Source organism: Mytilus edulis, chromosome 5 (genome assembly GCF_963676685.1).
Source record: "Mytilus edulis chromosome 5, xbMytEdul2.2, whole genome shotgun sequence".
Taxonomy (NCBI): domain Eukaryota; kingdom Metazoa; phylum Mollusca; class Bivalvia; order Mytilida; family Mytilidae; genus Mytilus; species Mytilus edulis.
In genome coordinates this window covers 6,026,060-6,052,700 of record NC_092348.1, presented here as the reverse complement: position 1 = coordinate 6,052,700, position 26,641 = coordinate 6,026,060, and the positions used below count along the sequence as shown (strand labels likewise).

The window sequence follows — 26,641 nt, the reverse complement described above, 5'->3', positions numbered from 1 at the left end:
ATAAATGGTATTCGTTGAGATATTAACTGCTTCTCCAATACATTCAAAGATTTTAACTCTTCTGGGATAACTGTCAGCTGTAACCCATTAGCTGTAGCATCTGCAGGAATTTTACTCTGAAGAAGATGACGATGGCATGTGTAACATATCCACAATTTGTGATTGATAGTTTCACATTTGATTGGACAACTGACTGTACAAACCAATTTGAATTCAAAACTTATACACCGATTTGCAACTGCTGCACTCTGTTTGCCCTTGTTTACATATTTATCTATATCTAATTGGACAACCTGCTTTTTGAACTTTACTTTGGTACACACGGAGCAAATGTATCTCGGGCCATCCCTTACTTGCTGTGTAAACCATGTAGCAATATTGTCTGTTCTCTTTAAACGTCTTTCTTTGACTCGACAAATTTTCTTTTCTCTATACTGTAACTGAAGTCTGTATATTTCACGCTGCTTTTTCTTATACTCCTCTCTGAATAAAACATTATGTCTATACCTCAGAAGGTTTAATGTTTTCACTTTTAGGTGAAAGGCGATGTCACTAGCATATCTTTCTGCTTTGGCTTTATTAACGGCTAGTTTGAATTTATAATTCAATCTGTATTTCTTACTGTAATCCTTCTGTGCTTGTTGAAAGGAAATATTTGCTTTGTATTTGTTTTTAATGTAATCTTTACGCGCTTGTTGGAATGGAATAATAGATTGGTATTTTTTATTAATTTTATCTTTATGTTCTTCTCGAAACTGTTTGTTGGATTTGTATTTATTCTTTACGTAATCCTTTTGTGCTTTTTGAAACAGAGTGCTTGATTTGTACTTGCTCTTGATTAAATCCTTACGTGCTTCTCTAAACTGAAGATCAGATTTATATTTCTTTTTAAAAGCAAGTTTCTTTGCTGTTTTATATGGAATATTACTGCTGTATTGTTCTCTACTGTAAGCCAATTTATTGTCCTTGAATCTTGAATTTTGTTTGTAATATGTTTGAAATCGTGTAGATGATGTGTGCTCAACATCTTCCTTTGACGCTTTGTGTGTAATTCCAGCTCTCTCCGTTCTCTTTCGTTCTTTATCTTTCTGTCTTTTGGATCTATAATTAGCTTTCCGTGATTTCCTCTTTGCTGGTATTTTGATATCTTGCATACAAAAGTCTGATGGAAGATCGAAATCACGAATAAGGGTGCATTGGTATCGTGTTTCGTCCAATAAAACTGCAACAGCCTTTTGCAATTTAAATTTATCAGCGTTTTGTTCATGTGACTCCATGTTAAAAATTGTCTTTTAATTTAAAAAATCAAAATTCAAATTTGGTTTTAATGTAAAAACTGCAGGATATCATGTTATATACTGTATATAATAAAATGGCTCCATCTTGTTCAACTTCATTGGCTTAAATGACGCTTATCTACTGAAGAATATAGAATAAAATAGCTAAATTTTCTACCTGGAAATTTCGATTTATAAATTGTATGCTTTTCAAGATTAGTTAAAGGTTCCTGTGGCAAATCCTTGTAGATGTTCTGTTCTGTTCAGGTAGTTTCCTCCGTTATATATCGGAGCACTCCCACTTGGGGATATATGGTTTTAAAATATTTACAGTATGGTGTGGTGTTCGAGTTTATAAAACCTTATATACAGGTAAAACTGAATTTTAAAAACAATTGTTTAAAATTATGTGCTTTTTACATCATTTATGATTCTACCTAGGTTAGAGTTTATGATTTAAAAAACAGTTTTGATCCTTTTTTATGAGACAATTCTATCAAATGTTTAATAAATTAAAGGATTAAAATGATAAAATCCAAGGGTGAAAGGTAAAAATAAGTAGATAAAAAAAAAAAAAATAAGAATGGGATTAAATTTATGGCAGTATGGTAATAGCTTTTTAAATGCAAACTTGAAATGAACGCAATTAAAACACAATCAGTCAATATCTCAAGTTAATTTTATATATAATCGTTTTTAAAAGTCAAATAAGATGTCACGCACACGAATTCTAAATTGTCATACATGTGAGTGAATGTGGCTTGGTATCTATACATCTTGCCCTTAAAAACAACTGTAAGAAAAGAACGAGTTTTAGACTAATTTGACAGATGATCTTGAGCCTATATTGTTCCTGTTAGCGTAAAATTATAAGATTATCTGTCTTAAAATTGCACGTAAGTTTTGACAAGGAACGTAGACGTATTAAGATGAGTTAGGAGCAAGTTTTATTTTCTTAAGTTTAACAAATTTTTGTTGAGATCAAACAGTGCCACTCACACGAATTCAAAATATTCAGGTTTCAGAGTGGATGTGGGTTTGTATTTATACGTCCTGTACATTCAAAAAAAAACTACTCGAACGGATTTCATTTAAAGATAAAAATCAACCTCTCGTTATAGATTATCGTAAAACTATGAGCTTGTCGGTCTTAAAAATTACAGGCAGGTAGATTTTGAGCAGGAACTTTAATAGTTTTTGGTGGGGTTCGTGTTGTTTATTCTTTAGTTTTCTATGTTGTGTCGTGTGTACTATTGTTTTTCTGTTTGTCTTTTTTATTTTTAGCCATGGCGTTGTCAGTTTGTTTTAGATTTATGAGTTTGACTGTCCCTTTGGTATCTTTCGTCCCTCTTTTAATAGTCTTTAATGTTAGGAGGGTTCAGATCTCGAGCAAATTTCAATATCTCAAGAGTTTCAAATTGTGTTAACAGTCAAACAAGCACGAACTGCAAATCGACGAGTATCTGAGTGCATGTGGCCTAGTACTTATACATCCTGCACTTAAAAACTGATTTAAAGGGTTTTACAGAAAGTCACCAGAAGATCTTCAACCACTTGTGTTAGCTGAATGTAAAACTCTTAGCCTACCGGTCTTGAAAATGACAGACATGTAAGATTTGACAAGGAAAATTAAAGTTAGGTGATCAGGTGAGTGAAGAGCAGTTTTCAATTTCTAAAATTACAGGCATGTAAGTTTTGACCAGGAAAGTAAACCTTAGGTGATCAGGTGAGTGAAGAGCAGTTTTCAATTTCTAAAATTACAGGCATGTGAGTTTCGACCAGGAAAGTTAACGTTAGATAATCAGGTGAGTGAAGAGCAATTTTCAGTTTCTAAAATTACAGGCACGTAAGTTTTGACCAGGAAAGTTGACGTTAGGTGATCAGGTAAGTAAAGAGTAATTTTCAATTTCTAAAACTACAGGCATGTACATTTTGACCAGAAAAGTTAACGTTAGGTGATCAGGTGAGTGAAGAGCAATTTTGAATTTCTAAGATTACAGGCATGTAAGTGGTTCAGATCTCGAGCAAATTTCTATATCGCAAGAGTTTCAAATTGTATTAAGAGTTTCAAATTGTATTAAGAGTCAAGCTAACACGAACTGCAAATCGACGAGTATCTGAGTGCATGTGGCTTAGTACTTATACATCCTGCACTTAAAAACTGATTTAAAAGGTTTTACAGAAGGTCCCCAGAAGATCTTCAACCACTTGTGTAAGCTGAATGTAAAACTCTCTGACTACCGGTCTTGAAAATTAAAGGCATGTAAGGTTTGACCGGGAAAGTTAACGTTAGGTGAGTGAGGAGCAATTTTCGATTTCTAAAATTACAGGCATGTAAGGTTTGACCAGGAAAGTTAACGTCAGGTGAGTGAGGAGCAATTTTCGATTTCTAAAATTACAGGCATGTAAGATTTGACCAGGAAAGTTAACGTCAAGTGAGTGAGAAGCAATTTTCGATTTCTAAAATTACAGGCATGTAAGATTTGACCAGGAAAGTTAACGTAAGTTGATTAGGTGAGTGAAGAGCAATTTTCAATTTCTAAAATTACAGGCATGTAAGTTTTGACCAGGAAAGTTAACGTTAGGTGATTAGGTGAGTGAAGAGCAATTTTCCATTTCTAAAATAACAGGCATGTAAGATTTGACCAGGAACGTAGACGTATTAAGATGAGTTAGGAGCAAGTTTTATTTTCTTAAGTTTAACAAATTATTGTTGAGATCAAACAGTGCCACTCACACGAATTCAAAATATTCAGGTTTCAGAGTGGATGTGGGTTTGTATTTATACGTCCTGTACATTAAAAAAAAACTACTCGAACGGATTTCATTTAAAGATAAAAATCAACCTCTCGTTATAGATTATCGTAAAACTATGAGCTTGTCGGTCTTAAAAATTACAGGCAGGTAGATTTTGAGCAGGAACTTTAATAGTCTTTAATGTTAGGAGGGTTCAGATCTCGAGCAAATTTCAATATCTGAAGAGTTTCAAATTGTGTTAAGAGTCAAACAAGCACGAACTGCAAATCGACGAGTATCTGAGTGCATGTGGCTTAGTACTTATACATCCTGCACTTAAAAACTGATTTAAAGGGTTTTACAGAAAGTCACCAGAAGATCTTCAACCACTTGTGTTGGCTGAATGTAAAACTCTTATCCTACCGGTCTTGAAAATTGCAGGCATGTAAGGTTTGACCAGGAAAATTAAAGTTAGGTGATCAGGTGAGTGAAGAGCAGTTTTCAATTACTAAAATTGCAGGTATGTAAGTTTTGACAAGGAAAGTTAACGTTAGTTAATCAGGTGAATGAAGAGCAATTTTCAATTTCTAAAATGACAGTCATGTAAGTTGTTCAGATCTCGAGCAAATTTCAATATCTCAAGAGTTTCAAATTGTGATAAGAGTCAAGCTAGAACGAACAGCAAATCGACGAGTATCTCAGTGCATGGGGCTTAGTACTTATACATCCTGCACTAAAAAACTGATTTAAAGTGTTTTACAATAAGTCACCAGAAGATCTTCAACCACTTGTGTTAGCTGAATGTAAAACTCTTAGCCTACCGGTCTTGAAAATTGCAGGCATGTAAGGTTTGACCAGTAAAGTTAACGTTAGGTGATCAGATGAGTGAAGAACAATTTTCAATTTCTTAAATGACAGGCATGAAAGGGGTTCAGATCTCGAACAAATTTCAATATCTCAAGAGTTTCAAATTGTATTAAGAGTCAAGTTAACACGAACTGCAAATCGACGAGTATCTGAGTGAATGTGGCTTAGTACTTATACATCCTGCACTTAAAAACTGATTTAAAGGGTTTTACAGAAAGTCACCAGAAGATCTTCAACCACTTGTGTTAGCTGAATGTAAAACTCTTAGCCTACCGGTCTTGAAAATTGCAGGCATGTAAGTCTTGACCAGGAAAGTTCACGTTAGGTGATCGGGTGAGTGAAGAGCAATTTTCAATTTCTAAAATTACAGGCACGTAAGTTCTGACCAGGAAAGTTAACCTTAGGTGATCAGGTGAGTGAAGAGCAATTTTCAATTTCTAAAATTACAGGCAGGTAAATTTTGACCCATCTTCGCTAGCCAAGGGTTACGATCCACTCCCGCTCTCTTCACCCTTGGCAGATTGAGCCAACATTTGTGATATCAATGTTGCGCCATCTATCGGAAGATTAAAGTCACGCCCATTCCGAATACATTATTCTTGACCAATGGTAGCACTTGAACTCTTCAATTTGGAGGTAAAACACGGTAGAGTCTAGATTCTACCCACTTGGCAAAGCCGGAAACGAAAATATACGTCAACATTCATGCATTTGTGCATGAAACATACACAGGAACTTCTATTAGTTGATTAAAAACATTCAAGTTGTCACTAAATATAGTCGTATGTTTAGTGATGTAAAGACTTGTTGCACAATAAACACGTGGCAATTGTTTACAAACACTTTCTACATTTACACGTGATCATGTTATAGGCGCCTTTTGATTGGATGCAGCGAGTTTCTACTGCAACCAATAAAAATCCTTACCTTGTGTCTCCGAAATATTTTCTCAATCCGCAAAGGGTGAAGAGAGCGGGAGTGGATCGTAACCCTTGGCTAGCGAAGATGATTTTGACCAGGAAAGTAAACCTTAGGTGATCATGTGAGTGAAGAGCAATTTTCAATTTCTAAAATAACAGACATGTATGTGTTGACCAGGAATGTTAACGTTAGGTGATCAGGTGAGTGAAGAGCAATTTTGAAACAAAGCACACTAGAAAACTTACGGCCTAATAAATATACAAAAGTTTAACGACAAAACTAAAGGCCAACGGTCTTATTAATACACAAACGAACGGCAACCAACCAGTTAATTACAGGCTCCTGACTTTGTACATGCACGTCCATACAGAAATATGTTGGATTTAAACTTGTTGGTGGGATATCAACCCTTCCCTAAACCTTAGACAGTGTTGTAACAGTACAACATAAGAACGAATTTTGGTAACATTACAATAAAGTTTCATCCAGTTGAGCCTTATAGTGGAAGATCTAGCATTTTTCACATTTTAACTGTTTCCATGGTTACGGCAGCCATTTTGAAAATTCCAAGTTCAAAATACACCTCTCCCTAAGGCAGTTACTATTCTGTTAAGTTTCATCCAGTTTTGAACACTTTGAATATTTTCGGATTTTTGCTGTTTCCATAGTTACAGTGGCCATTTTGAAAATTCCAACTTAAAAATGCAAGTCTGCCTATGCCAGTTACCATTCCTGTAAAGTTTAATCCAGCTTGTAGCACTTTAATGTTTTTGAAATTTTGAACATTTGTGCTGCAACCATGGTTACAGTAGATAATTCCAAAATTCTAAAAGCACACACCTCATTGCCACATGTCATGTTATATATCCATACAGTTTGATTTACTTTGAAGCAATACCCTTTGAAAAAATGCCGATTTTATGCATTTTTCTATAGGGTCAATGCAAAACTTGTCCCCAGTTTCCATGACAGCGGCGGCCAATTTGAACTATCCAAATATTGTTTTGACATCTTGGCATACTGGGTCATATTTTCATAAAGTTTCATCCAGCTGGATGTTATAATGAAAGAGTTAGCATTTTTGATATATAGCTGTTTCCATGGTAACGGCAGCCATTTTGGAAATTCCAAAGTCAAACTGCAAATCATCTCATGCCAGATACCATTCCTGTGGAGTTTCTTCCAGTTTGGAACACTTTGAATATTTTCGGATTTTTGCAGTTTCCATGGAAACGGCAGCCATCTTGACCATTCCAAAGTCAGCGGATGGCACCCTCCCCCCATTGCCAGGCGAGCGACAGCCATTTTGAAAATTGCAAAGTCATAGAGTACATCTTCACATGCAAAATATCATTTTTGTAAAGTTTCATTATGTTTGGAGCATTTTTAAAATTTTGACATTTTTGCTGTTTCCATGGTTACGGCGGCCATTTTGAAAATTCCAACTTCAAAATGCAACTCTACACATGTCAATTACCATTCCTGTAAAGTTTCATCCAGTTTGCAGCATTTTGATTATTTTGAAATTTTGGACAATTTTGCTGTTTCCATGGTTACGGCGGCCATTTTTGAAATTCCAACTTAAAAATGCAACTCCGCACATGTCAATTACCATTCCTGTAAAGTTTCATCGAGTTTGCAGCATTTTGAATATTTTGAAATTTTGGACAATTTTGCTGTTTCCATGGTTACGGCGGCCATTTTGGAAATTCCAACTTCAAAATGCAACTCCGCACATGTCAGTCACTATTCCTGTAAAGTTTCATCAAGTTTGCAGCACTTAATTTTTTTTGGAAATTTTGAACATTTGTGCTGCAACCATGGTTACAGTAGATAATTCCAAAATTCTAAAAGCGTACATCTCATTGCCACATGTCATGTTATATACATGTCATGTTATATATCAATACAGTTTCATTGACTTTGGTGCACTACTCTCTGAGAAAATGCTGATTTTATGCATTTTTCCATAGGGTCAATGCAAAACTTGGCCCCAGTTTCCATGACAACGGCGGCCATTTTGAACTATCCATATATTGTCTTGACATCTTGGCATACTGGAGAACATTTTCATAAAGTTTCATCCAGCTGGATGTTATAACGAAAGAGTTAGATTTTTTTATATTTGAGCTGTTTCCATGGTAACGGCAGCCATTTTGGAAATTCCAAAGTCAAACTGCAAATCATCTCATGCCAATTACCATTCCTGTGGAGTTTCTTCCAGTTTGGAACACTTTGAATATTTTCGGATTTTTGCAGTTTCCATGGAAACGGCAGCCATCTTGACCATTCCAGTCAGGTGCACAACTTCATATGCTGGTCCACATTATGGTATAGTTCCATCAACATTGGTCCATACAATTCCGAGAAACTGTGTGGACAAAATGTGTTGAAGAAGAATAATAAAAATAAGGAAAAAAAGAAACGTACAATAACAATACGTCACCCCAACTCCGTTGAGGGTGCCATAATAATAAGAAAAACTAGATTTGTAATTGCTAGCAATAACGGATGGCACCCTTCCCCCATTGCCAGGTGAGCGGCAGCCATTTTGAAAAATCCAAAGTCAAAGATAACATATACACATGCCAATTAACATTGTTGCAAAATTTCATCTCGTTTGGAGCATTTTGAAATTTTTGAAATTTTTGCTGTTTCCATGGTAACAGTTACCATTTCCAAAATTCCAAAGACAGGTGCCACATTGGTACATGCCATGTTACATATCTATACAGTTTCATTGGGATTGATGCTATATTCTTCAAGAAAATGTAGCTTTTATGTGTTTTCCCATACGGTCAATGTTAAACTTTCGCCTTGTTTCCATGACAATGGCGGCCATTTTGGAACCTCTTGATATTGCATGCACATCTAGGCATATCAGGTAACACTTCCACAAAGTTTCATCCACTTGGGTCTTATAATGAAGAATTTTGAATTTTGAAAATTTTTCACATTTTTGAAGTTTCCATGGAAACGGCAGCCATCTTGAACCATTCCATGGTGCCTGCAACTCCTTATCTAAGGGTCCTCAATATGGTAGAGTTCCATCAACTTTGGTCCATTGGATTTCCAGAAATCTTCTGGACAAAATGTGTGGAAGAAAAATAATAAAAACTAGATTTGCGATTGCAAGCAATAGCGGATGGCACCCTTCCCCTATTTCCAGGTGAGCGGCAGCCATTTTGAAAGTTCCGATGTGAAATACCGCATTTACAGATGTCTATTCACATTGTCGTAAAGTTTCATCAATTTTGGAGCATTTTGAAATTTTTGAAATTTCCATGGTAACGGCGGCCATTTTGGAAATTCCAAACTCAAAAGTCAAGTCTACATTATCTAAGCAACATTTGTTATAAGTTTCAATAAATTTGAAGCATTTTGAAGTTTTCCGTATTTTTGCTGTTTCCATGGTAACGGCGGCCATTTTGAAAATTCCAAAGTCAACCTGCTGCTGCAATTTGTTCTCACCATAATCATATATACCATCATATACCATTTAATGTCTCTAGAATAAATTTAACATTGATGTTCTGGAATGTTCTGTGAAAATTCAAAGTTTTGACCTTTTTGCATTGTTTTCATGGTAACAACAGATATTTTGGAAATTCCAACGCCAAATTCCACATCTTCCAATGTTGCTCATCGTTACTGTGAAGTTTCATTAAGTTTGGAACATTTTGAGATTTTTGAAATTTTTGGAGTAGTTTCCATGGCAACATAGTAGTTCCAATGAGTGCCAAAATCATCGAACACCTGTATAAAGTTGGCACTTACATTGTATTAAAATATAATAATTCTGAGTTAAAGCATATCCAAACAGTTCACCAAAACCCAAAACTTGAATTTTTCACATTTGTTCTGTTTCCATGGTAACGGTAGCCATCTTGAACCATTCCATGCTTCCTGCAACACAGCACATGGGAGTCTTTAATATAGTAAAGTTCCATCATCTTTGGTCCATTGGATTTAGAGAAATCGCGCGGACAAAATTTGTTGCAAGAAAAATAAGAAAAAAAAGAAACGTAGAATAACAATACGTCACCCCAACTCCGTTGAGGGTGCCATAACTAGATTTGCCATTGCAAGCAATAGCGGATGGCACCCTTCCCCTACTGCCAGGCAAGCGGCAACCATTTAGAAAAATCCAAAGTCAAAGAGTGCATCCACACATGCAAATTATCATCTTTGTAACTACAAAAAAATATTAGGAAATTGAAACGATATCATCATTTATATTAGGAACCTCAATTTAGTGAAATGAACCATGTATTCAATGTTGTAACAGCCTTTAGAAGATTGTACAGTATATACAAAGGTAATCAAAATCATTATTTACATCAAGTCAGTACAAATATACTTGTTTCGTACGGAACATGGTTAAACATTAGAATATGAAAACGATATCATTATGTTAACATCCCAAACCTCGATTTGGTGAAGGGAACAAGGTATTTTCTGTTCTTGTAGCCGTTAAAACATGGTTAAGTATATACAAAGGATGTCAAAAACATTATGTACATTAAAAAGGTGAGTACGAAGAGATCCACCGGGCACTGAACACATTCAACTGGTAATATTTTTTAAAATGTCATTGACATTTCAAACCTTTATTTTGAAAAGTGAACAATTCATTTATGTGTTAAAAAAGTCGTTTAAAGATGGTAAAATATAGCCAACAGAAAATAACAACATTATGTACATGAAAGGTAAGTACGAATATATTGATTTCATTCAGAACATAAGGAAATCATTATTTACATCCCCAACCTCATTTTGGTGAAGGGAATAATGTGTTGGCTGTTTTTGCAGCCGTTAAAAGATGGTAACTTATATAAAAAAGATGTCCTAAACATTATGTACATCAAAGGTAAGAACGAATAAACTGGTTTCATTCAGAAAATGGTTAAACATTAGGAAATCATTATTTACATCCCCAACCTCATTTTGGTGAAGGGAACAATGTATTTACTGTTCTTGTAGCCGTTAAAAGATGGAAAAGTATATACAAAGGATGTCAAAAACATTATATACACCAAAGGTAAGAACGAATAAACTGGTTTTATTCAGAACATGGAACCTTAAACATTAGGAAATCATTATTTACATCCCCAACCTCATTTTGGTGAAGGGAACAATGTATTTACTGTTCTTGTAGCCGTTAAAAGATGGTAAAGTATAAACAAAGGATGTCTAAAACATTATATACATCAAAGGTAAGTACGAATAAACTGGTTTCATTCAGAACATGGTAAAACATTAGGAAATCATTATTTACATCCCAACCTCATTTTGGTGAAGGGAACAATTTATTTACTGTTCTTGTAGCCGTAAAAAGATAGTAATGTATAAACAAAGGATGTCAAAAACATTATGTACACCAAAGGTAAGTACGAATAAACTGGTTTCATTCAGAACATGGTAAAACATTAGGAAATCATTATTTACATCCCAACCTCATTTTGGTGAAGGGAAAAATTTATTTACTGTTCTTGTAGCCGTTAAAAGATAGTAAAGTATAAACAAAGGATGTCAAAACATTATATACACCAAAGGTAAGTACGAATAAACTGGTTTCATTCAGAACATGGTAAAACATGAGGAAATCATCAGTTACATCCCCAACCTAAATTTGGTCAAGGGAACAATGTATTTACTGTTCTTGTAGCCGTTAAAAGATGGTAAATTATATTAAAAGGATGTCAAAAACATTATATACATCAAAGGTAAGAACGAATAAACTGGTTTCATTCAGAACATGGTAAAACATTAGGAAATCATTATTTACATCCTCAACCTCAATTTGGTGAAGGGAACAATGTGTTTACTGTTGTAGCGTTAAAAGATGGTAAAAAATATACAAATGATGTGAAAAACATTATGTACATCAAAGGAAAGTATGAATATATTGGTTTCGTTCAGAACACGGTAAAACATTAGGAAATGATAACAAAATCATTATATACATCAAAGGTATTAGAGTACGAATAAACTGGTTTCATTCAGAACATGGTAAAACATTAGGAAATGAAAACAAAAACATTATTTACATCAAAGCGGAGTACGAAGTAATCCACAGGGTACTTAATACAGTGAAGACGTTAGAAAATAGTTTCTAAAATGATATTTACATTGGCAACCTTGATTTGACCAAGAGAACAATAAAGTAATGTGTTAAAGCAGTCGTTAAAAGATGGTAAAATATAGCAAACAGAAAATAAGAACATAATTTATGTACATGAACGGTAAGTACGAATATATTGGTTTCGTTCAGAACATGGTAAAACATAAGGAAATCATTATTTACATCCCCAACTTCAATTTGGTTAAGGGAACACTGTAGTAGCTGTTCTTGTAGCTGTTAAAACATGGTAGAATATGAACCAAAAAAATCTAAAACAGTATGTACATCAAAACTGAGTACAAAGAGATACCATGGGCGCTGAACGCAGTGAAGACTTTAGAAAATAGTATCAAAAATAATATTTACATTTCAAACCTTGATTTGGTAAAGAGAACAATTCATTTAGTTGTTAAAGCAGTCGTTTAAACATGTTAAAATATAGCCAACAGAAAATAACTACATTATGTACATGAAAGGTAAGTACGAATATATTGGTTTCATTCAGAATATGGTAAAACATTAGGAAATCATTATGTACATCCCCAACATCATTTGATGAAGGGGGCAATGTCGTCAGTGTTTTGGTAGCCGTTCAAACATGGTAAAATAAAATATAAACAAAAGAAATCAAAAACATTATTTACATGAAAAGTGAGTACGAAGAGATCCACCGGGCACTGAACGCAATGAAGACATTCAACTTGGTAAATAGTTTTAAAAATGTTATTTACATTTCAAACCTTGATTTTGTAAAGAGAACAATTCATTTAGATGTCAAATCAGTCGTTTAAAGATGGTAAAATATAGCCAACAGAAAAAAAAACATTATGTACATCAAAGGTAAGTACGAATATATTTGTTTCATTCAGAACATGGTAAAACATTAGGAAATCATTATTTACATCCCCAACCTCATTTTGGTGAAGGGGACAATGTATTTACTGTTCTTGTAGCCGTTAAAAGATGGTAAATTATATAAAAAGGATGTCAAAAACATTATATACATCAAAGGTAAGTACGAATAAACTAGTTTCATTCAGAACATGGTAAAACATTAGGAAATCATTATTTACATCCCCAACCTTGTTGGTAGAGGGAACAATGTATTTACTGTTCTTGTAGCCGTTAAAAGATAGTAAAGTATAAACAAAGGATGTCAAAAACATTATGTACATCAAAGGTAAGAACGAATAAACTAGTTCCATTCAGAACATGGTAAAACATTAGGAAATCATTTTTTACATCCCAAACCTCATTTTGGTCAAGGGAACAATGTATTTACTGTTCTTGTAGCCGTTAACAGATAGTAAAGTATAAACAAAGGATGTCAAAAACATTATGTACACCAAAGGTAAGAACGAATAAACTGGTTTCATTCAGAACATGGTAAAACATTAGGAAATCATTATTTACATCCCCAACCTCATTTTGGTCAAGGGAACAATGAATTTACTGTTCTTGTAGCCGTTAAAAGATAGTAAAGTATAAACAAAGGATGTCAAAAACATTATGTACATCAAAGGTAAGTACGAATAAACTGGTTTCATTCAGAACATGGTAAAACATAAGGAAATCATTATTTACATACCCAACCTCATTTTGGTCAAGGGAACAATGTATTTACTGTTGTAGCCGTTAAAAGATGGTAAAGTATATACAAAGGATGTCAAAAACATTAGATACATCAAAGGTAAGTACAAATATATTGGTTTCGTTCAGAACATGGTAAAACATTTACATTTCAATCCTGGAGATGGTAAAGGGAACAATGTATTCACTGTTCTTGTATTAGTTTTACCACGGTACTCAACAAACTTTCTAAAACTTAAGTACTTTTTTTGCAACCAAACAATAGAAACCTGCCGATTTTGGGAGTTGATTTACATGGGCATTTTAATATTCAATGACACTATGTTATGGTAACTATAGTAAGTCTGAATAACTTTTACAGAAATCTGTAAATTTCCATGGAGGTAGACATGGTCAATAAGTGTGTCTCCATCTGTTGTTGGATTGGTAACTATTTGTGCAAACCCTTGTTTTGCCATAAACTGTTCTATGGAGGAATTTTTCTTCAGAATATCCTGATTAAAATCCCCTAAAACTATTGTTGAAGTATTTTCATTTTCCTGAGGTAGAGAAAAAAGCAATTCATGTAATTCCTCTAGAAACACAGATGAAGAGTAGGTTTCCGTTCTATAAATAAGGACTACATTTGTATTAATCTCCTTGATGAATATCACTATACATTCCATGTTCACCGATTCAAGTGTGATTGGACAGCACTGTTGGTCGTTTCCAATATAAATTCCGACACCACCGTGTGTTTTGCGTTTTAATTGTTTGAAAACATTTTTCTGTGATGGATATGATGAAAATCTGTCCTTATGCAAAAAGTTAAAACCTTTCAAACATGGTTGCGTTTCCTTTTCCAGCCATGTTTCTGTCAAACAAACAAAGTTTGCAGATAAAATGTCTGAATTGGATCTAATGTCATTAATATGCGGGATTAACCCTTGTATGTTGTGAAGGAGTATTACCATATTATTTTGCTGTATGGGTTGGTCTGTAACTGTCAAATATAGAGGCATTAGTTTGAGAGCCTTACAGATCTGCTCATTACAGTAGATGTGTTTTTCATCAAAATCTTTTATGGTTAGTCCTGCCATTGATGTCACACGGCTAAGAGCAACATAGGACATACCAGGAGCAAATATGTTCTTGAGAGACACAACAGCTGCATCAGTAGTTAAACCTTGTACTTTATGAATGGTGCAGCCCCAAGCCAATCGGAGTGGAAACTGAAACCTGACAGCTTTTTTGGGGAGATTTTCCTCAAACTTGGTAATCATGATAGGCTGATGTTTAGGTCTGAATGATGTTTTATCTGGGCAAATACTCTCATTGTCGAAAAGAACCATTACTCCTTGGGGCATAGACAAACCCCGTTTTGGTGGTAAAACTTCAGTTATAGTTCCCATTGCTCCATTTACTAAACCGCATGCCACGTCCACATTTCTGATGAGCATTACCCTTGCTTTCGGTCCTACAATTAAATGTGCTGGTAAATAATCATGTGATGTATCATATGGCTGCTCTTTCTGTGTTAGTTTACCTGTCTGAGGATGTCTATCGTAATCTTGTGCACATATAGTTTGAGTGAATTTACAAATTGATTCGATAAGTTGGTTGTTGTGTAAATCAACCTCCTTATTAGTTCCAAAAATATGAAGCGTTTCAGGGGGAATTGTATGATGTTCACACGATTTTAAGAGGGCTTCGTCTCTTAAAGATATATGCTGATCTTTTGTTTTTACTCTCAAGCGGTTCAATAAATTGGCAAAAACCAAATCGTCTTTCTGACGCATGACCTGTTTAAGCTCTACTAAGGAAAAGTTAGAACTCCAAAGTGGAAAGGAGCTTTCTGGTCTTATATCATAAAGGCATTTCTGTTTAACCGGTGGCAACTGGAAAAAATCTCCCACTGCAATTAAACATATATTGCCAAAAGGTGAATTTCCGCTCTGTTTGATTTGTCTCAATCTCTCATTTATATACAAGAGTGTTCGCTGACCAACCATAGAGATTTCGTCAATTATCAAAATGCACAGACTTTGCAGCTTTGAACGAAGTTTGTTAACTGAATCATCTCGCAGGTACATATACGGAAATGGTAATGATTGTGGCAGTGCAAAAGCTTGATGTAGTGTAGTACCTCCAATATTAAAGGCAGCAGTTGCTGTCGGAGCAGTTAAAAGGACAACAATATCATCAGGATTGGTGGAAATTGTCGATAAAATTTTAGTCATTTCATAAAACATGCATTTTATTAAGTGACTCTTTCCTGTTCCCGCACCTCCATTAATAAAGACTTTGAATGGTTCAGGGTTTTTGCCATTCACCTTGTCTATACACCATTGCCTTGTTCTATAAAACACGTCTTTTTGTTCTTTATTAAGTTGTTGCATGAAAGTTTTTATTTGGGGAGCAGGACATACGGTTTGTCTTATTTCAATATCATTGCCTTGTTGACTTTTTTTGGTTGCAATGTCTAATTCGGGAATTTCAACACTGTCTTCTTCATTTATCTGTTGTCTGTCCTGTTGTCCTTCTAATCGTTCTGCCTCTGTCTCAGGAGCAATCAGAGCCCACGCATCTTCCTGGGGTCCATCAGCTAGTAACATCTCCTCTGCTTCATCCAAGGCTTCAGCCTCTTTTTCAAACATTTGTCTGTTCACATCAACAATGGATTTAACATTTTTCAGTTCTGTTTCTGGTGGTATTAATACCGCTCCATTTAAATACATTTCCTCATATGTCTTGAACTGCAGTGGTTTTAATTGATCTTCTGTTCTGTGAGGAAGAAACAGCTGAAGATTAGACTGAAAAAACAATTCGGGGTATTTTTCTGATGAAAATCGGGGATATTTAATAACTGCCGAATCAGTCCTGGAACGTTTTTTGATTGAACCTAAATCATTCTGTAACTTATAAACTTGAGATTTTTTAGGATTTTTAGGTATTTGGGAGGCAGATAGAACATAGTATTCAGAACAAAATGATGCATAACAGACATTTTCAAAGACAATTTCAGCTGGTCTTGCTTTATATCTGTCATATAGAGACGGCATCCAAATATTGTTCTCATCAAGTTGGTTAGCTTTCATTTGAATAACATGTAACGGAAGACTCATTTTTATTGGATTGTCACCAACAGGAACAAACTGTACCTTTCTTGAACATTCTTTTAGATGAAGACCACACACTCTATAAACAGCTTCCTGTGCACTGACTTCACGTTGTCTAAAGTACGCTCCCCCGATCTTTTTCATTGCCTGCTGTGCATCACAGTTGCCTTCAGCTGCCTCTTTGCTTGCATTTTGCAAAACTACTCCCATCTCTCTCTCTGCTTTGGAAATATACGAAATAATATATACGACACATGCATAAACATCTGTGATGAATTGTATATCCATGTTAGCATTCCAACAACGTAGGAGATCAGGATTGTACTGGTTTATCCATAAGTCAGACGGGGTACGTACCAAAGTGACACTGTTCCTCTTGGTTAGAATATTTGAGGCATCCTCAAACTCTTCTTGTGTGATTCCAGCAGCATGAAACAAATGTTGAGTTGTTACATTTTCCAAATGCTCGTCATGTAAAACGGTCCAAAGTTTGTGTAAAATAAATTGGGCATAATCCTTCATTTGTTGCGGAGACTTTTTTATTGATGGATCTGTTAGGCTTTGACGTCTAGATATAAAAGTTTTTTCTGAAGGGGGGCGGGGAAAATTAAACCTACAGGTGGTTCCCTTTTTTTGACAAGACTTTGAGTGGTTTTTACTGTGCTGCTGAACACTGCTTACTATTGAATGGAGCTCTGGGTCAACTGTTTTATCTGGTATTTGACAAGTGACATATTTATCTACAAAATCACACACTGTCTTGTCATCATCCGTATCAATCACTGGTGCATCCTCAATCCAGAAGAGACAGTGAGTGTGAGGAGAGCCACGTTGTTGAAATTCTATCCTATGGAAATGGTCTTTTACATTTCCAATTATTTTACGTTTAATTATGATATCTTTCAGGAAGGTATGAAATCTGTGGTCAAACATGACGGCATTCATTACGGGATTATTCCTCAATACTTCTGATTTACCAGTCCAGTCAAGATCTTCCAACTTGTGCTCACTTTTCTGTTGCTCAATGAGTAATTGTAGAACTTCTGTCCATCTCATATCTGCAGCTGAAAATGTTGCGAACCACGTAGGAATCCCAAGTTGACGAACAGTAGCCAATAGATCCTTCAATGCACTCTGCCAATATGGTGGGGTTCCTCGAATTGGAGTTAAAAACTTATACCCTTGATCTGAACTCAACAGACTTTTCAGCTGATTTCTATCGGTTAAACTGCTTGCTGTTATGGCATTACCGGTTATATCTTTCACAGTACTCTTTCGAAGCGCTATGGACACTTTGGAGATGACTTGTTCCAGTTCGGAGAGGTATTGTGCATAAAAAATGTATGCCGAATCACTGGAAAATCTCTTGTCTCCACTAAGGAGTCTAGTATGAAAGTACCTTAATCTTGTGAGGTGAACCTGTCTTTTGTTATCATATGATCCAAAAGATCCTTTTGGAAACTGTGCAGGGAAAGACATCGCCTCATTGCCTTCTTCTTGCATCATGCTAACTGGGGTACTACCTTCACCTGGAGCAACACAAAAAATGTCATCAAAGTGTTGGTCCAATATCTCCTGTCCTATGTCTACAGGCTGTAGACACGTGTCTGATGGAAAGCCTCTGTCTTTTACATTCTGATCTTCTTCAGCTTGTGGGTCTTCTTCACTTTGTTGCATTTTGATGTCCGGTCTTTCAAAAAATTGAGGATTACTTTCATCATCCTCATCGGCCGTTGTCAACTCTTCAAAATCTTGAGAAAATCCATCCTGCCATGTGTTATTTACTGATGTGTCCTTGTAAAATGGGTTGCATTCTTTCAAATATTCCAGAGCTTTGCATATCTTTTTGGTACTGATAAATGCATACTGACTATAACCCACATATGATTGCTTTCTTTTCAGTTTACACCGGACAAGCTGTGTTTCATCTTCAGAACGAGGAAGTATATTTACCGTCTTTTGAATGTCTGTTGGTATTGAAACACATGGGCCAATAATGCCTCTCTGATTCCCTTTTGGCAGTTGCACAAGTTTCATAAACGGTATTCGTTGAGAAATTAGCTGTTTTTCCAATAAATTCAGAGCTTTCAATACATCTGGAATAGGCGTTAGCTGTAAGCCATTTGCTCTTGCATCTGCTGGGACTTCACTCTTAATGAGATGATGGTGACAAGTGTAACATATCCATAGTTTGTGGTTTATTGTTTCACATTTGATTGGACAATCAGGTGTACAAGCAGATTTAAATTCAAAAGTGATACACCGATTCGCCAATGCAGCACTTTCTTTGCCCTTCTTTAAATATTTTTGCGTGTCTAATTGAACAACTTGCTTTCTGAACTTTATCTTGATACACACAGAGCAAATGTATATCGGACCATCTCGTACTTGCTGTTTAAACCATGCAGCAATATTATTTCCACTTTTTAAACGTCTCGCTTGTGCTAGAGAAATTTTCTTTTCTCTATACTGTAACTCCCGTCTGTATAGTTCAAGCTGCCTTCTCTTGCACTTCTCTCTGACTAATACATTTTGTCTATATCTGAGAAGATTTAATGCTTTAACTTTATGTTTAAAGTCAATGTCACAAGCATACCTTTCAGCCCTGGCTTTTTTAATAGCTAATTTGAATTGATTGTTCAATCTGTATTTATTCGTACTGTAATCCTTCTGCCCTTGCTTAAATGAAATGTCTGCCTTGTATTTGTTCTTAATGTAATTTTTCTGATATTGTCGAAATGAAATGTTTGACTGGTATTTATTCTTAATATAGTCTGTACGTGCTTTTCGATATAGAACACTTGTATGATATTTCTTATTAATTCTGTCTTTGTGTTCTTGTTTAAATAGACTGTTTAATTTGTATTTATTCTTAATACAATCTTTTCGTGATTCTTTAAATTGGATATCGGATTTATATTTTTTCTTTAAAGCAAGTTTCTTTGCTGTTTTATATGGTACATTAATGTTGTATTTGTCTTTGCTATATGCCAATTTCTTCTCTCTGTAAGTTAAACTGGTTTTATATAAAGTTTGAAATCGGGTAGCTGAAGTTTTCACTGGATCATCTTTCAATACTTCGTTTTTTAATAGTGCTCTCTGCTTTCTTTTGCGCTCTTTGTCTTTATTTCTTTTGGATCTAGAACTAGAACCAGTTCGACCTTTTTTCTTTTTAGCAGGTAATTTGATATCAGCCATTAGATAATCTGATGGAAGATTGAAATCACTTATAACAGAGCACCGGTAGCGTGTTTCATTCAAAAGAGATGAAACAGCGTTTTGCAATTTATAATTGTCTACGTGCTGTTCGTGTGAATCCATGATAAAATATTATGATCATAGAAATTTCACTGTTGTAGTTGAGTTTATATATCTTTCGACACTGATAAATAACACGTGTAACTTGTGTAAGAGTATTGTGTTAAATGGCTGTACTTTGTTCAAATACGTAGATTAAAATGGTGGTAAATCTTAAAGAGACTATAAGGCATATAAATTGTATGACATTCAAGATTTACTTCAAATTGACAGTTCCAGTGACTTGTGACATGACTAAGCTGTGAATTTATACACTTAACACAGTGAAGTGCACTCTAAACAAGAAACATTATATGTAATGTTTTTTAGTTTAAAAAAATATAAAATGAACTTCTAATTGGACGTGGCTAGGTACTTATACATCCTACTAATACTCAGCGCAGTACTCTTTCAGTACGAGAAATAAGTCAAACGACTGCGACTTGACGACGAAGGTATAACTCTACATTGACGAGTGATCAAAGGAAGTTTTAATATGACAGGGCTGCTTGCATGCATACTACACAGCGTGGTACACTCTAAACACTAGGCATTAAATGTAATATAATTATTTATAAAGGTACCAGGCTTATAATATAAGGTTTTTTTTATTAAGCCTCGCTGTGTATTATTACAAACTGTGGAGCTTCAATTACATGGATTGGGTACAAGGGGTTGACTATGAAGACTCTTACACGAGGCTTCTTATTTAATGTGCAACTTCTGAATGGACGTTGCTTTGGACTTGTTTATAGTGTGGCGAGCTCTGACATGAAACATGGCGCAAACCTATATGCATATGGCATGCGTATTACTGTCTGTTGAAAACAGATAAAAGGAACTACTGAGTCGTTGTGGCTGCTTACTTTTATATCCTGCAACGAGTGCAGTGCCCTTTCGCATGTTGAATTGGTGAAAGTTACGTCTGCTAGGTCTGGGTTATACCGTAATACTGCTCTTTATCAGAAGGTCAGAGTAGCCTGTTATCTGACGTGGTTTCGTATAATGTGACTTGGCTGCGTATTTATACAGTTTTCTACACTGTTAACAAGAGATATGATATGTAATGTTCTTCGAAATGAAAAAAAGATTAAATAAATTTCTGATTGGACGTTGCTAGGTATTTATACATCCAACACACACAGTGCAGTACGCTTTCACTTTGAGAAAACTGTGTTACTGTCTGTTGATAAAAAGACAGTGAGGAACTTCTGAGTGAACGTTGCTCAACAGTGTACTTATATACATCATGCATACTGTGCAGTAAGCTCTCAACATGAGTAATAGTTGAAAACAAGAATGAGTTCATAGTACACGGATGCCCCACTCGTACTATCATTTTACGTGATTGCTGGACCGTGAAATTTAATCAAAACTTTAATTTTGCATTTAAATTAGAAAGTTCACATCAAAGGGAACATGTGATCTAAGTTTCTAACTGATTGGACTGCAACTTCGTTTAAAACTTAAATCTAATGATGAACGAACTAACGGACGCTCAGACCAGAAAACATCATGCCCCACTGTTATCGTAGGTAGGGCAAACAAAATGTTGGATTGGTGAGAGTATTACTATCCTTAAACAAAAGACCACAGCAACTTCTTATCTGACGTGGCTGTGTACATTGATTGGGTACCAGAATTTGACTGTAAGATTTCTTACACGAGGATTTTGATTTAATGTAAATTAAAAACCTACCTTTACCAAAAAACTTTAAACTGAAGCGGGACAGACGGACGGACTGACGAACGAACTAACGAACTGGCGCACATACCAGACATCAAAATGCCCTTGTACTATCGTAGGTGGGGCATAACATTCGTCGGCTTGGTATGGGTTTTACTAACCTTGGCTTGTTAAGGGTATTACTATCCATGAAAAGAAGATCAGGTTGGGTATAATCTGACTTGGCAGCGTATTTATACATTATTCACAGTTTGTTACACTTTTAACAAGATAAATGATATGTAATGTTCTTTGAGTTGAAAAAATGATTAAATGAACTTCTGATTGGACGTGGCTAGGTACTTATACATCCTACACACACACAAACATAGTGCAGTACGCTTTCGGTTTGAGAAAACTTTGTAACTGTCTGTTGAAAAAAGAGAATGAGGAACATCTCAGTGAGCGTGGCTGCGTATTTATACATTATGCATACTGTGCAGCACAGTTTGTTACATTCTTAACAAGAGACATGATATGTAATGTTCTTTGAGTTGAAAAAAGATTAAATAAACTTCTGATTGGACGTGGCTAGGTACTTATACATCCTACACACACACTGTGCAGTACGCTTTCGGTTTGTTAAAAATGTGTTACTGTCTGTTGAGAAAAAGAGAACGAGGAAAATCTGAGTGCGCGTGGCTGCGTACTCCTACATCATGCATAATGTACAGTTAGTTCTAAAATATATACGACTTTGGAGGGTGATATCGTTTACATTCAAAAAAAGTTATCGGACATTATTTTGTTCTATTAAACTCACCATAGTTCAACCCTTATTAACGTATTTTATCGGATTATTTTTTTGTTTGTGCTGTAAGTTTCTTACTGATTGGACTGCAACTGGACAGACGGACAAACGAATGAACTAACGGACGCACAGACCCGAAAACGTAATGGATGGGTTTTAAAATGTTCGGCTGGGTAAGAGTTTTGCTATCCTTGGATTGGTAAGAGTATAACTATCCTTGAATTGGTAAGAGTATAACTATCCTTGAATTGAAGATCAAAGCAATTTCTTATCTGACGTGGCTGCGTACATTGATTAGGTTTTAAATTTTGGACATTTTTGCTGATTCCATAGAAACGGCAGCCATTTTGAAAATTCTAAAGTCAAAGTGTGCATCTATACATACAAATTATCGTTTTTGTAAAGTTTTGAGTATTTTGAAATTTTGGACAAATTTACTGTTTCCATGGTTACGGCGGCCATTTTGGAAATTCAAACCTCAAAATACAACTCCGCACATGTCAGTCACTATTCCTGTAAGGTTTCATCCAGTTTGCAGCAGTTAATTTTTTTTTGGAAATTTTGAACATTTGTTCTGCAACCATGGTTACAATAGATAATTCCAAAATTCTAAAAGCAGGCATCTCATTGCCACATGTCATGTTATATATCAATACAGTTTCATTTACTTTCGTGCACTACTCTCTGAGAAAATGCTGATTTTATGCATTTTTCCATAGGGTCAATGCAAAACTTGGCCCCAGTTTCCATGACAACGGCGACCATTTTGAACTATCCAAATATTGTTTTGACATCTTGGCATACTGGAGAACATTTTCATAAAGTTTCGTCCAGTTGGATCTTATAACGAAAGAGTTAGAATTTTTGATAATTTAGCTGTTTCCATGGTAACGGCAGCCATTTTAAAAATTCCAAAGTCAAAGGGCGCATCTACACATGCAAGTTATCATTTTTGTAAAATTTCATTCAGTTTTGAGCATTTTCAAATTTTGGACAATTTTACTGTTTCCATGGTTACGGCGGCCATTTTGAAAATTCCAACTTCAAAATGCAACTCTGCAGATGTCAGTTACTATTCCTGTAAAGTTTCATCCAGTTTGCAGCACTTTATTTTTTTTTGGAAATTTTGAACATTTGTGCTGCAACCATGGTTACAGTAGATAATTCCAAAATTCTAAAAGCGTACATCTCATTGCCACATGTCATGTTTTATATCAATACAGTTTCATTGACTTTGGTGCACTACTCTCTGAGAAAATGCTGATTTTATGCATTTTTCCATAGGGTCAATGCAAAACTTGGCCCCAGTTTCCATGACAACGACGGCCATTTTGAACTATCCATATATTGTCTTGACATCTTGGCATACTGGAGAACATTTTCATAAAGTTTCATCCAGTTGGATGTTATAACGAAAGAGTTAGAATTTTTGATATTTTAGCTGTTTCCATGGTAACGGCAGCCATTTTGAAAATTCCAAAGTCAAACTGGAAATCAGCACATGCCAGTTAACATTCCTGTGGAGTTTCTTCCAGTTTGGACCACTTTGATTTTTTTCGCATTTGTGCTGTTTCCATGGAAACGGCGGCCATCTTTTACCATTCCATAGCAAGGTGCACAACTTCAAATGGGGTTCTTCATTATAGTTGAGTTCCATAAACATTGGTCCGTTCAATTCTGAGAACTCGCGCGGACAAAATGTGTGGAAGAAAAATAAAAATAATAAGAAAAAAAAGAAACGATGAATAACAATATGTCACCCCAACTCCGTTGAGGGTGCCATAAAAAGAAACGTAGAATAACAATACGTCACCCCAACTCCGTTGAGGGTGCCATAATAAGAAAAAAAAGAAACGTAGAATAACAATACGTCACCCCAACTCCGTTGAGGGTGCCATAATAAGAAAAAAAGAAACGAACAATAACAAGATGTCACCCAAACTCCGTTTAGGGTGCCATAAAAAGAAAAAAAAGAAACGTAGAATAACAATATGTCACCCCAACTCCGTTGAGGGTGCCATAACTAGATTTGTAATTGCTAGCAATAACGGATGGCACCCTTCCCCCATTGCCAGGTGAGCGGCAGCCAGTTTGAAAATTCCAAAGTCAAATAGTGCATCTACAGATGTCTAGTAACATTTTTGCAAAGTTTCATTAAGTTTGAAGCATTTTGAAATTTTGGATAATTTTGCTGTTTCCATGGTAACGGCGGCCATTTTGAAAATTCCAAACTCAAAAGTCAAGTCTTCATAAGCTAGGCAACATTTGTTATAAGTTTCATTAAATTTAAAGCATTTTGAAGTTTTTCATATTTTTGCTGTTTCCATGGTAACGGCGGCCATTTTTAATATTCCAAAGTCAAACCCCCGCTGCAATTTTTGCCCTCCATTATCATATACCATTTAATGTCTCTAGACTAAATTTAACATTGATGTTCTGGAATGTTCTGTGAAAATTCAAAGTTTTGTCCTTTTTGCATTGTTTCCAAGGTAACAACAGATATTTTGGAAATTCCAACGCCAAATTCCACATCTTCCAATGTTGCTCATCGTTACTGTGAAGTTTCATTAAGTTTGGAGCATTTTGATATTTTTGAAATTTTTGGTGCAGTTTCCATGGCAACATAGTAGTTCCAATGAGTACCAAAATCATCCAACACCTGTATATAGTGGGCACCTACATTGTATTAAAATATAATGATTCTGAGTTAAAGCATATCCAAACAGTTCACTAAAACAAAAAACTGGATTTTTTCACATTTGTTTCGTTTCCATGGAAACGGTAGCCATCTTGAACCAGTCCATGCTTCCTGCAACTCTGCACATGGGGGTCCTTAATATAGTAAAGTTCCATCAACTTTGGTCCTTTAGATTTCGAGAAATCGCCTGGACAAAATTTGTTGCAAGAAAAATAATAATAAGAAAAAAAAGCCCGACCTCCGTCAGGGTGACATAATAACAAGTAATCCTGTGTTAGGATGCTAACACAAAAGTCACCAAAACGGACCCCACATCATTGTTCTGCAGTATCATTGATGCCAAATAAGGTGTGTGTAAAGTTTTAATCAATATGAAATTTTTTTATTTTTTTTACATTTTTGCTGTTTTCATGGCAACGGCGGCCATTTTGAAAATTCCAAACTCAAAAGTAAAGTCTACATAAGTTAGGCAACATTAGTTATAAGTTTCATTAAATTTGAAGCATTTTGAAGTTTTTCATATTTTTGCTGTTTCCATGGTAACGGCGGCCATTTTGAAAATTCCAAACTCAAAAGTCAATTCAACACAAGTTAGTCAACATAAGTTATAAGTTTCATGAAATTTGAAGCATTTTGATTTTTTTCTTATTTTTGCTGTTTCCATGGTAACGACGGCCATTTTGAATATTCCAAAGACAAATTGCTGCTGCAAATTGTTCTCTCCATAATCATATACCATCATATACCATTAAATGTGTCTAAAATAAATTTAACTTTGATGTTCTGGAATGTTCCATGAAAATTCACCCCCCTAAAATTATGCCAGGAGACCCCCTACTGAAATAAAAAAAGTTCCATGTTGAAGCAGACATGTGTCTGTAAATATTCATAGAAGTAATCATTATTCCATCTACTCTACATACAGTAGGAAATTTAAGAAATGTAAAAAAAATTTGACCCCACCCATCTTTGAGCCCCCCTAATTATGCCAAGATGACACCCTGGTATCACGGACATTGGGTTCTGCAACCCCCATGATGCAGACCTATACCCATAAAAAATATAAAATTTCCATCCTCTACTGCTTCCTAGTTCCAGGTGGGACAGTTTAAGGGGTCACAAAAAGAAGAATCAGAATAATAATTAAAAACCAATTGTTCAGAGAACAATTGAAGGTCTTTCCATCAAAACAATGTATTTTGATATGAAAAGTTGTGAAACTAAGTTTAAAATGTCATTTCAATCGTCAAATGATAGCTTCTAGTAAGCTGATTCCAAAAATATATTGTTTCCATACATTTTTTTTTTAAATAAGGGAGATAATTTGTTAGTTCCGGTTTGAAAAATGTTACTTCCGATTATATTTGAATATTTACTTGACACTGATTCAAAAAATATCTGGTTCTATATACTTTTATATCAATAAAGTACAAAAAATAGCTACTTCCGGTTTACAAAAAGTCACTTCCGGTTGTTTTTTTCAAGGTTAAATGGTTTGATCCCTTTTTCTAAAAGTTTTATATCTTTATCATGTATACATATAAAATAAAAGCAAA

General features: G+C 35.1%; 1 protein-coding gene across 1 annotated transcript in view; it reads left to right on the top strand.

The window, feature by feature from the left end:
• LOC139522674 (E3 ubiquitin-protein ligase RNF213-like) overlaps positions 1 to 26,641 on the top strand; it is a 194,954-nt gene that overhangs the window by 125,864 nt on the left and 42,449 nt on the right. The window lies entirely within an intron of this gene.